Source organism: Acomys russatus, chromosome 21 (assembly GCF_903995435.1).
Source record: "Acomys russatus chromosome 21, mAcoRus1.1, whole genome shotgun sequence".
In the NCBI taxonomy this organism is placed as follows: Eukaryota; Metazoa; Chordata; class Mammalia; order Rodentia; family Muridae; genus Acomys; species Acomys russatus.
In genome coordinates, this window is record NC_067157.1 from 14933591 (window position 1) to 14945755 (window position 12165).

A 12165-nucleotide genomic window follows, 5' to 3' on the forward strand; every position below is an offset into this window, starting at 1 on the left:
AGGCTGATTTCACAGGCATGGCTCATGTTCATGCTAGTGCACATCAGACCAAAGGACTCCTCAAAATTAACATTTCAAGGTGAATGTAAATTCGTGATCTCAGTGGCTTCTTCTTCAGGTATGCACATCCAAGCTGTGGTTCTCTGCACTTCCTTCTACCACAATTGTCTTTGCTCTGTGGCCCCAGTTCTTTGATAGATCTAACATTTCAGCTGTTGTCTTATCAGTTGACGGTGTGCTGGGTTTATAGTAAGTCAGTGAAAGAGCATTTGCTTAGCCTGCACACCACTCTGGGCTTGATTCCCCAGTATTGCAGAAACATAAAATGGGGTAATAAAATTCAGTAATTGAATTCCATGGAAGATCTGACACTAGAAGGATACTGTAGGCTTGCTCACTGAACACAGGTATCTAAGTCAACTTTAGCTTTTCCTTACTGATGGTCTTTTCTTGCTGAGAGATAAATAATTACCTGGACTTCTGTTATCTAGCTGTGTCTGCTTGTGAATTATTTAGCTAATACTAGGACAAAAAGCTTTTAATGCTTCCCTCTGATTAGTGTTACTTCATGGTTAAGTGAGTAATTCAAGATTATGTCATCATACCCTCTTGGAATCCTATTTATACATTTTAAAATGCTCCTAAGATCCACTGGTTTTTAACCATTCATCACACATGTTTTATGTGCCTTTTGGATCATGCAAGGGCTTTGATAGGCTTTGCTCATAGGCAACTATAATATGTCTTCTCATAGAGGATTATTTTGAATCTTTCAGCACTGAACTGGTAATTCAGATTCACACTCAGTGTGTTTAAAGGACTTGACCAATATCTCTGTACTCTTGCTAGACCTGACTCAGAATGTGCCCAGCAACTGAGGGCTGTGAGATTTACATTATGTTTTTTTTTATCCATAGCAAGCAGCTACCCCAGATGCAGTCTGCAGAAACACCTGTTAGTCTCAGCTAAAGATATATGAGGGAATTTATCTCTGGTTTTAATCCTTTCTATGCTGTACACCAGATGTTTCAACTACACTGCACTTCAGTATTGATCCTCAGAGAGCAATGTTTTACTTTGATGTTCAGCTAAGGATATTTATGAAAAAGTTTATAGTTGACTCTCCCTTTCAAATACAGACAAATATGAACATTAAATGAACATTATTAAATAAATTGTGGTGTATATAAATTATGAAAAGTGAGTGGATTTGTTTTCTTTTACTGTATGTGTATATATAGATATTTAATATATTGTTTGCATATTGAGTTATGACTAGTGATATAAATGGAAAATTAACTACACATAATTTTCATTCTAACAAAATTCTTTAAGTTTGTGCATATACACCTGATACCTATTAATGAATTAATGAGCCAACCCAGATGAATAGAGGCTGTTGTACTAATGAGTGTGAACTGTGACCTGGTAGGGCTATGTGTTTATTAATCTCAAGAGCTCCATGCTTTGCAAGTACAAATAAAGAATTTGTCTCAACTTGGCGCAGTTCCAAGAATAAAAGTAAAATGTTTTATTGCTGAGTTAAGAGTACAGGCATGAACTAGAACAATTCTCTAAGGGTAGGATCACCCCACATTAGGTCAGAAGGATGACCTGTGTCACAGGCATGTGTTGTATTTAATTTTTTCCATGATTCTGAACAGTTAATGTTCATGTAAATGAAAATTGTCTGGAAAATTTATAATTTTTATACCAGCATAAAACATAGCTAAGATTATTTTATCCATTACAATATTTAAAAATAATTTATTTTTACATTTAATATAACACACACCATTTTTTTCTTCTTTCTCCTCCATCCAAATGTTATACCTCTTCCCTACATATATGTTACATACATATGTTTATATTTACATACATGTATGCTCCTAAATCCATAAATAAAACCTGCTCAGTCTGTATAATGTTACTTATATGCATATTTTCAGCACTGACCCCTTGGTATTGGATAACCAGTTGGTGTGCTCTTAGCTTGGGAATGTTTTCCCACTCTCAGTATTCCTTAGTTGCCTGTAGCTCTTTGTACCATACTAAGGCCTCATGAGATTTTTGCCATCTATGTTAGCATGTCTGTTTTCCTCATGGTTCAGCTCATGTTTAAGAAGCCTTGTTGGTGAGACTGTATGAAAGTATTTTCTGACGTTACTAGGTGAGGCAATCTCACAGCAAGCTGTTTGATCCCCTTAAAGCTGATACAGAAATGTTTCAAATTTTCTGCCTTCTTGGTATGGAAATGTAGTAATGAAGCAGAAATATTTGAAGCCCTTCCTATTAAGATACATATCAGGAAATTAAATATGGAAACATAATATTTATAACATAGTTTTAGTAGTGTCTCCAAGGGAATTTTTTAAGAAGTTTAGCTGAGAATGGAAAACCCAGCCCAGACATGGGTCTCAGAAGGAGGAAGCCATCTGAGCTTCAGCACTTTTCTCTCTGCTTATTGCCTGCAGACTCAGTGTGACTGTCTGTTTCATACTCCTGACACCAGAATGGGCTGTATCCTTTACTAAACTGTAGGCCAGAATAATCTTTTCTCTTTGGAAGTTCTATGCTACCCTACCAGTCATCGGGAAGGAGGTATTGTACATCTGGCACTAGGCTCTTGTCTGATAACCTGGACTTCTGAGAGATGCATTATCCTCCCATATAGAGTAACAATGTTTTCTCTGTCTTTGTCATTGTGTCTGTCTCTCTCCATATTTATATCTATATACTGTTCTATCTGTCTATCTATCATTGACCTATCCAACATCTATCAATCAATCAATCATATATTTATCTTCTATCTACTTATCAGTGTAAACTTCTAAAATAGGTTTACACATGGAAGTTTCAAACGTCTTTGGTGTTCAGTATTCTTCCCCATCCATTCCTCTGTCATATTCTCCCATCCCATCCAGTTCTCAATAAATCTCTCTCTTCTCATTATTCCTCTCTGTTTCTTACCATCTTTCTTCTGATATCCCAATTTATCAAAAAAAAAAAAAAGTTAGCACTCCTAATGTTTCATTTTAATATTCCAGACTTCACAGGTACAAAATTTATAGGACATAAATTTGAAAATTCAAATCTAGTATCCACATGAGTTTGGGTAATTTCACTTAATAAATTTTTTTCTATGTCCACCCCTATTTACCATCAGACTTTATAATTTTATATTTTTGCAGCTGAATAAATTTATATTGTTTATGTTTCTATTCATGGGTTTATTGATGTTTATTTTCGTTTCCTAACTATAGCAAATAAAGCAGTCATGAACATAGATGACCAGGGAGTTTTGTGCGACATATCGTGCCCTTTGGTCACATGTCCAAGAATGGCACAGTTACCATATGGTAGACCTATTGCTACATTTTTTGAGGAAGCCCCCCTCCCCTCACTGATTTATGTGTAGCAACTGCATCAGTTTGTATCCAAGAGTTAATAAGGATGTTGCTCTCTTCCCATCCCCACCAGCATTTGTGTTCAACTATCTTCTTGATGGTTTTGGCTGAAGTAAGAGAAAAATCATTCAATTTGCTTATTTCCGATGAGGAAGGATGTTGAACATTTGAAAAGTAATTTGTAGCCATTCTTTTTATTTTGAGAATCCTCACTCTCTTAGGACCACTGATATATTAAAGTAGATGTTTTGTATTCTTGGTGCTTAGTTATTTATTATTATTATTATTATTATTATTATTATTATTATTATTATTATTATTATTATTATTGAAATTAATATTATCTGTCAGTTGTATAGCTTCTAAGGTTCTTTCCCACATTTTTAGGCAACCTCTTCCTTGTTTATGTAGAAACTTTATGTTTCGGTGGTCTCGCTTGTCAGTTTTGGGTCATATTTCACCCAGAGTCATCTTTAAGTGTTGTTTCTTTATTGTATTTAGTAACAGAAATTAGAGAAGTAACTAAACTGTGAATAATTACACAATCCTATAAATTCTAAAAGCACGCTGCCCAATTTGTTTATTCAAATCAGTGGACAATAATATAAAATATACATAAAATAGTAAGATGAAACATAAAAACTACTAAAAGTATACTAAATAGGAAGATTTCCATATGTGTATGGTACATAAATACATAAATACATAAATACATAAATACAACATGCTAAGTCCATTTAATGTTGTTTGTATGAAAACATTTTCTGCAATGATCACTTGTAAATAGATAATCAATTAGGGGCTTCATCCCTGGGGATGACTAAATTCACCCTCTCTCAGCATTCCTTTGTTAGCTGCTTAGGCAGACATATTGTTGACATATTGGAATGTGGATTCCCTACAATTTTTACAAGACAGAGGCAAAAAATACCTACACACATAAATAGAAATACATAAATCTGAAATAAATTAAACTGTCTAATTCTCTTGCATACTTTGGCATTCATAGCAATAACAATGTGAATAATGTGCATTAAAATTCAGCCCATTTTCAACACTGGTGGCATGTATCTATAATCAAAGCACTTAGAAGGCCGAGGCAGAATGATAGTGGCAAGCCTTGGATACACACTAACTTCCAGACAAAATGGGCCACAATGTCTATCTCAATAAACGAAGAAAAATAAAGATTCAGGATAAATTTCAGTGGTAGAGTACATACTGAATATACTCACATCCCTGGATTTAATTTACCAAGTAAAAACAATTCAGATTTTAAATCTTATTTCATCTTCAAACTTTTGAAAAATTTGAATTATTTACAAAAAGATATGCTTATCTTCTAAAATGTAAAAATGTTATCTTTTTTACACATTTTTTATTGAAAAATAAAATCATTCATATTACATCTCATTTGCTATCCCATCCCATGCATCCTCCCATTCCTCCCTCCCTCCTGCTTTCTCCCTGTTCCCCTTCCCTATGACTGTGACTGATGGGGACCTCCTCCCCCTGAATATGATGCTAGGGTATCAAGTCTCTTCTTGGTAGTCAGCTATCCTTCCTCAGAGTGTCATCGGGCCTCCCCATCAAGGGGACATGGCCAAATATGGGGCACCAGAGTTCGTGTGAAAGTCAGTTCCTAGTCTCCACATAACTGTGGAGAATGTTCTGTTCCTTGGCTAGATCTGGGTAGGGGTTTGATGATGACTGCACATATTGTCCTCGGTTGGTGCCTTAGATTGAGCAGAACCCCTGGACCCATATATGCCTATCATAGTGTTCTTCTTGTAGGTTTCTAGGACCATCTGAATCCATCTATTTCCCTATCTCCTATATTTTTCTCACATAGAGTCCCAGTAGGATGTCCTCACCTCTATCCCACTTTCCTGGTAAGTGAAGACTTTCATGGCACATGCCCCGTGGGCTAGTGTCCAGTTATAAGTGAGTATACACCATTTGAGTCTCTCTGCTTCTGGGTTAGCTCACTCATTGGGATCATCTCTAATTCAATCCATTTGTCTTCAAATTTTGCAAAGTTTCTTTATCCATTATTGTACTGAGGGACACTTTATAAAGAACTCAAGAAATTAAACACCACCAAAGCAAATAATCCAATTGAGAACTGGGCTCAGAATTAAACAGAGAATTCTCAACAGAGGAATATCAAATGGCTGAGAAACATTTAAAGAAATGCTCAATGTCTTTAATTATCAGAGAAATGCAAATCAAAACAACTCTGAGATTCCATCTTACACCCATTAGAATGGCAAAGATCAAAAGTTTAAGTGACAGCACATGCTGGCAAAGATGTGGAGAAAGAGGAACACTCCTTCATTGCTGGTGAGAATGCAGACTAGTGCAGCCACTTCGGAAATCTGTCTGGCACTATCTCAGAAAACTGGGAATAGAGCTTCCTCAAGACCCAGCTATTCCACTCCTTAGAATATACCCAGTAGATGCTCCAGCATACAACTGGGACATATGCTCAACCATGTATAGTGGCCTTATTCATAATAGCCAGAACATGGAAAAATGTTATCTTTTCATGTGTGTTGTTTTAAACTATAATTTTGGTGGTTGTCATCTAAATAAATTATCTAGAAATAATCTCAGACAGTATATAGTAATTGCCATGAAGATTGTTTTAAAAGCCAAGCTTTTAGTAATTAACTTACTATGCTCCTGAAGAAATGTCTGATTGTACCAAATACATTGGAAAGTAGTTGAAATACCATACTGTAAAATGAAAGGGAAACGGGTTCAATGAGTGGAAAACTTCCTCATTGTAAATGTCAAATTGGTTTAATCTCAGATGTAACAAATTCAAGGATCCCAGCTTTTGTTGAAATTTTTTTTGTAACCCTGCAGGGTTTTTCAGTGAGTAGAAAAGTAAACCAATATATAAAATAAATTTTCCTAATTTCCCAGCTTCTACTGAAATGTCCCCAATTTACAAGGAAATGTGATAGTCTCCATAATGCAAATGTAAAATATCACAACTACTGAAATAAAACCAATACCTTAATTTTTTCACCTTTCTTCCCTGATGGTAAAGTTGTATGTAGATTCTGCCTTTATATCTACATTTCATAGCTGAGATGTTCATGTATTCTCTCTAAACTACTCATTATTCTTCCTGTTTCTTGCTATGTAAACAGAATCAAGTATTTCAAACACGCACTTAAAAGTATACCAACCATAACATTAGGAAAGACAATAAACACAGTGTCTACCCAACTGCTTTTAGTCAAATATTTCATAGGCACATCTTTGCAAGCGAAATGTGTATCAATTCTGTCAGTCATCTCTTTCTGTGATTTTGTATGTTTTTGATTCATTCTAACCTCATCAAAAATAACATTATATTATTTATCATGATGAATTTTCACAAACTTTTCATTTTATTAGTCAATGTCTTCACCTCTAAATACTCCATACTGAGAGTTAATTGGCATAATACCTTCAAAAGTTCTGTTTCTTACCATATGCATCTGCTGAAAGTTCATGGTCCATTTAAAAGCCATTAAACATGGAGGCTTTTCAAGATTTAAAATATCAAGTAGCCTCTCCCCTTCCATTTGCTCTACTACCTTTGAATAAATGAACCAATACTTATGACTTACAGTTCATCTTTATGTAAGGAGTTCACCATGTATTATACCCAGGCTGCACCTCTCCTTCTAGCATCACACTGAAGTAGTCAATGAAATTTATAGAACTTGTAAGGGTTCTCTCAAGATTAATATCCACTAAGGTTTTTCAAATTAAGTCTTCCTATTTCACCCTGTGCTTTGTTTCTGCGCCCCATACCATTCCCAATAACAGCGGCAAAGTTGCCTTTGTAGTGAAGCAGAGGTCCTCCTTCCCTTCTCCGTCCATTGCATTGTACTATGTTTTATTTTGCTTTAAGTAGTTCTCAAGAGGACTTAGTTCCCTCTGTCTACCGTACTGTAGGTATACTACAAACGATAATAACACATCATACAAAGCCTATAACTAAGGAATTCCTTTTACTTTCTGGATCAACACAAGCCGCTCTATGTTGAATCTCCAAATGACAGACAGAGTGTTTTTTTCCCCAGAATTTAAAGGTAGTTAAGTCATACATATGCATAAAATAGTTCTAACCCAAATAAAAACCCAAGTGTATGACATAGTTCCATTTTGTAATTGAACTCCATATATGTCCAGCCTTACTTCACAATGAAAAGCTGATCTCCATTATAATTACTAGCATGCTAGGATTTTGATGTACAATCAAGAACAATTATCAAATCTAAAATGTGATACCACATTTGATGTTTCTGATAGCATATGAAACGTCATGTGGGAATTACGATCTGGAAAACACAGCTCAATAATGACCAATGGAGGAACACCCAAGAAAGAGAGTTATGTGATTAATAATTCCAGGGATTGATCCACCAGTGGACAATAAAAATAAATGTTTTATATAACATCTGATAAAATATTGTGTATGAATTTGACATAGCTTGGTTCCATAGTGTGTCTCCACTCCCACTTTTTTAACTAGGTCATATTTGACTAATGTAGGTTTTCTTTTCCAAACATATGTTTTTAAAGCATGACTTAGTAGTGGACTGAAGGATCTCTATTAATCATCTGTAATTATCAAAGGGATGCAAATACCAGTTGAAGACAAAACATGTCTGATAGAAACTTAGTTCAGGCCCAGAGGGGCTTGCTGAACTGAAGGATCAACCAAGGACCATGCATAGACTGGAACTAGACACCTACACAGATATAGCGGACGGGCTGCAATGGGTTAGGTAGAGATCCACAGCAGATCCATAGTATAATATCTATTATGCAGAGAGAGTCTAATTTGTAGGTATCTTTTGGGTCCTTTTCCTATGAGATTGAGGACCCCACAGAAGAGAGGGTGAAAATGGTAGGAGTTAGAGGGAATAGAAGACAGCAAAAGAACATGGTGCACCATATCTACTAAGACCTTGAAATAAACTCACACTTCTATGGACACTTGATTTTTGACAAAGAAGCCAAAACCGTACAATGGAAAAAAGAAAGCATTTTCAACAAATGATCCTAGGCTAACTGGATTTCTACATGTAGAAAATGCAAATTTAGATGCCCGAACAAAAACTCAAGTCTAAGTGGATCAAAGACCTCAACAACAGCAACAACAACAACAACAAACCCTATATACTAAATCTATTAAGAGATAAAGTAGGAAAAAGTCTTGAACTCCAATACCAAGAATACCAAGAAGAGTCTTGAAGCACAGGAGACAACTTCCTGAACAGAACACCAACAGCTCAGGGTATAAGATGAACAATTAATAAACGGGACCTCTTGCAACTGAAAAGCTTCTGTAAGACAAAGGACACTATCAATAGAATGAAATGACAGTCTACAGATTGGAAAAGATCTTCACCAAACCTACATCCCATAAAAGACTGATGTCTAAAATATATAATGAACTCAAAACATTAAACACCAACAAACAAAATAACCCAATTAAAAAATTTTGAGCAGAGGTAAACAGAATTCTCAGCAGAGAAATCTCAAATGACCGAGAAGTACTTAAAGAAATGCTCAAGGTCCTTAGTCATCAGTGAAATGCAAATTAAAAGTACTTTGAGATTCCATCGTACACTCATCAGAATGGCTAATATAAAAAGCTCAAGTGACAGCACATATTGGGGAGGATGTGGAGAAAGTGGAACACTCTCACATTGCTAATGGAGTGCAACAACTTTGGAAATCAATCTGGCACATTCTCAGAAAATTGGGACTAGTTCTACCTCAAGATCCAGCTATACCACTCTTAGGTATATACCCAAAAGATGCCCCATCATACTACAAAGACACTTGATGAGCTAAGTTCATAGCGCTTTGTTCGCAATAGCCATAAACTCAAAACAACCTAGATATCCGTCAACCAAAGAATGAATAAAGAAACGAGTATATTTACACAATGGAATACTAGTCAGCTAATAAAAACAAATAAATCATGAAAATTTCAGGCAAATGGATAGAGACAGGAAAAAAAAACATACTGAGTTAGGTAACCCAGACACAGAAAGACATACATGATATGTACTAACTTATAAGTGGACTTTAGACATATAGTACAGGATAAACATACTACAATTCACAGACCCAAAGAAAAAAAAGTAACAAGAATTTTCTAGGGGAGGATAGTAAAATATCACTCAAAAGGAGAAATAGAAAAGATAGAGATAGTGTTAGAAGAAAGGGAATAAGTTAGAAGAGAGAGCACAGAGGGAAATGAAGGTGGAGAGCTGACATGGGAAGATGAGGGGTTGGAGGACGGAAAGCCTGCAGAGAAAAGAGAAAATGGGGGCAATGACATGTCTATGACAAGCTGCAGTGAAGTCAGGGTAGGCTTCTGGGAGAATAGAGGGGGACACTGGTAAAGACTCTTAGTAACAGAGGCCAAAGCGTCTGAAGAGGACACCTACTAACTACACAAGACTCCTTGTAGAAGGAGGGGAACACCAACCCACCCTCAAAAACTTTGACCCAAAAGTTATCTTACCTACAAGATTTGCAGGCTTAAAGATAGAGCACATAAAGCAGAGACTGAGCGAATATCCAACCAATGCTTGGCTCAACCCAAACCCACCCCTGTGAGAGAGCCAATCCTGACACTATTAATGATACTCTATTGTGCTTGTAGACAGGAGCCTAGCAGGGTTGTTCTCAGAGGCTCCACCCATCAGTTCTTTGAAACAGATGCTGAGACTCACAACCAAACATTTGGGCGATGCCATGCATAAGGGGTCTTATGGAAAAGGAGAAAAGAACGTAGAGGTGTCAGGAGCGTCACATGAAAACCAATGAAGGCAACTAGCCAGGCCTCAGAAGGGCTTGCAGAGACTGAAGCACCAGGTAGGGACCATACATCTACTGGACCTAGGCACGTACAACGATGTACCCAATGGGCAGCTCAGGCTTCATGTGAGTCCTATAATAAGGGGAGCACAGGCTGTCTCTGATATGGACTCTGATGGCAGCTTTTTGATCACTCCCTCTGACAGTACTACCTTGTCAGGCCACAGGGGAAGATGACATTCACAGTTCTGATGTGACTTGATGAGCTGGGGTGGAAGGGAAGGGGGCTCCCCTTTTCTGAGGAATAGAGGAGGGGCAGGGCAAGGAGAGAAGTGGGACTGGGAGGAGAGGAGGGATTGGGCTATGACCAGAATGTAAAGTGATTTTTTAAAAATCTTTAAAATTAAATAAAATATTAAAACAGCAACAATAACTACCAAAACCCACCAAGCTATCAGCCACAACAGATATGCAGAGGACATAGTGCACACTCATGTAGTCCCTGTGTTTGCTGCTTCAGGTTCTTTGAGCCCACATGAACCCTGCTCCGTAGATTCCATGGGCCCTGTTCTCCTGGTGTTTTCCATCCTTGCTAACTCCTACAATTTTTTCTCCTTCTCTTCTGTGGTGTTCTCCAGTCTCAGAAGAGAGGGACCCAAGGGAGATTTACAACTTAGCCTCTCTCTCTGTGTGTCTCTGTGTCTGTGTCTGTGTCTCTGTCTATCTCTGTCTCTGTGTGTCTGTCTGTCTGTCTGTCTGTCTCTGTTTCTCTCTCTCTCTCTCTCTCTCTCTCTCTCTCTCTCTCTCTCTCTCTCTCTCTCTCTCTCTCTCTCTCTCTCTCTCCCCCTCTGCATAATAGACATTATGTTATAAGTCAGCTGTGGATCTCTGTACTGATCCCATTGGAGGAAGCCTATGAGTATAGAATAATGACATTAGGAATAATTTCATTGATTTTTTTTTTTTTTTTGCCAGTTGTGTTTTGTTCTACCCTACGTCTCTGACCTATGAAGTTTTTCAAACAAGTACAAAAGTTCTCACCACTGATTTATAAGATTAATGAATATTTATGTCTTTTATCTGTGTGTTCAGTGTACAGGTGTATGCATGTGGTATGTATGTATGTGTGTATACATGTGCCTATGTGTATATCTGTATGCGTATATATGTGTGTCCAGTGTATATGTGTATGTGGCATGTATATATGTGTATATGTGTGTAAATGTGTCCAGTGTATACATGTACATGTATGTGTGTGTATGTGTGTGTGTACATACATGTGTATGTGTGCATAGGTGGAGTGCAGTATGTATGTGTATGTGTATATATATATATTGAATCACTACCAGAAATTTTTGAAAGTTGATTTGGGATGATAAATGTAGAGATTTTTTTTCCGAAGGCTGAGAAGAAGCAACCCTGCTTAACATTCTGTAATTTCACTGAAACTTCAAACTTTACAACAGTGGAACGCTCTTGCCTCAGTTGCTTTTGAAGTTAAGTATTTAATGATAACCTAGAGTTGTCACTTGATCTGAAGTTTTAATGTAGGACTGGATTTTGATTAAAATGTCCACAGATTGAGGGAAAAATGAGATTTTTGTCGTTGCTTCTAATGTAGAGACAACATATAGTAACTCCCCCATCACAGCAGTAGATTTGGGATCAATGAAAGAACACTTCATCTGCAAGTAAAAATATATGAAATAGTGAGTGACAAGCCCATATCATGGTTAGAGTTATTAAACTGGCCAATCTTAGTAACTTCCTCAGAGGTTTAGTGTTCCCATTTAACTCCCATAGTCTCTTGAAACAGAGGGATATTACATATTCCTTTGTGTGGAATGCATCCTTGGTGCCATTTTGCGGTATTTGTAGACGTCTCTGACATTATTAAGTCGATTGACATTTTAAA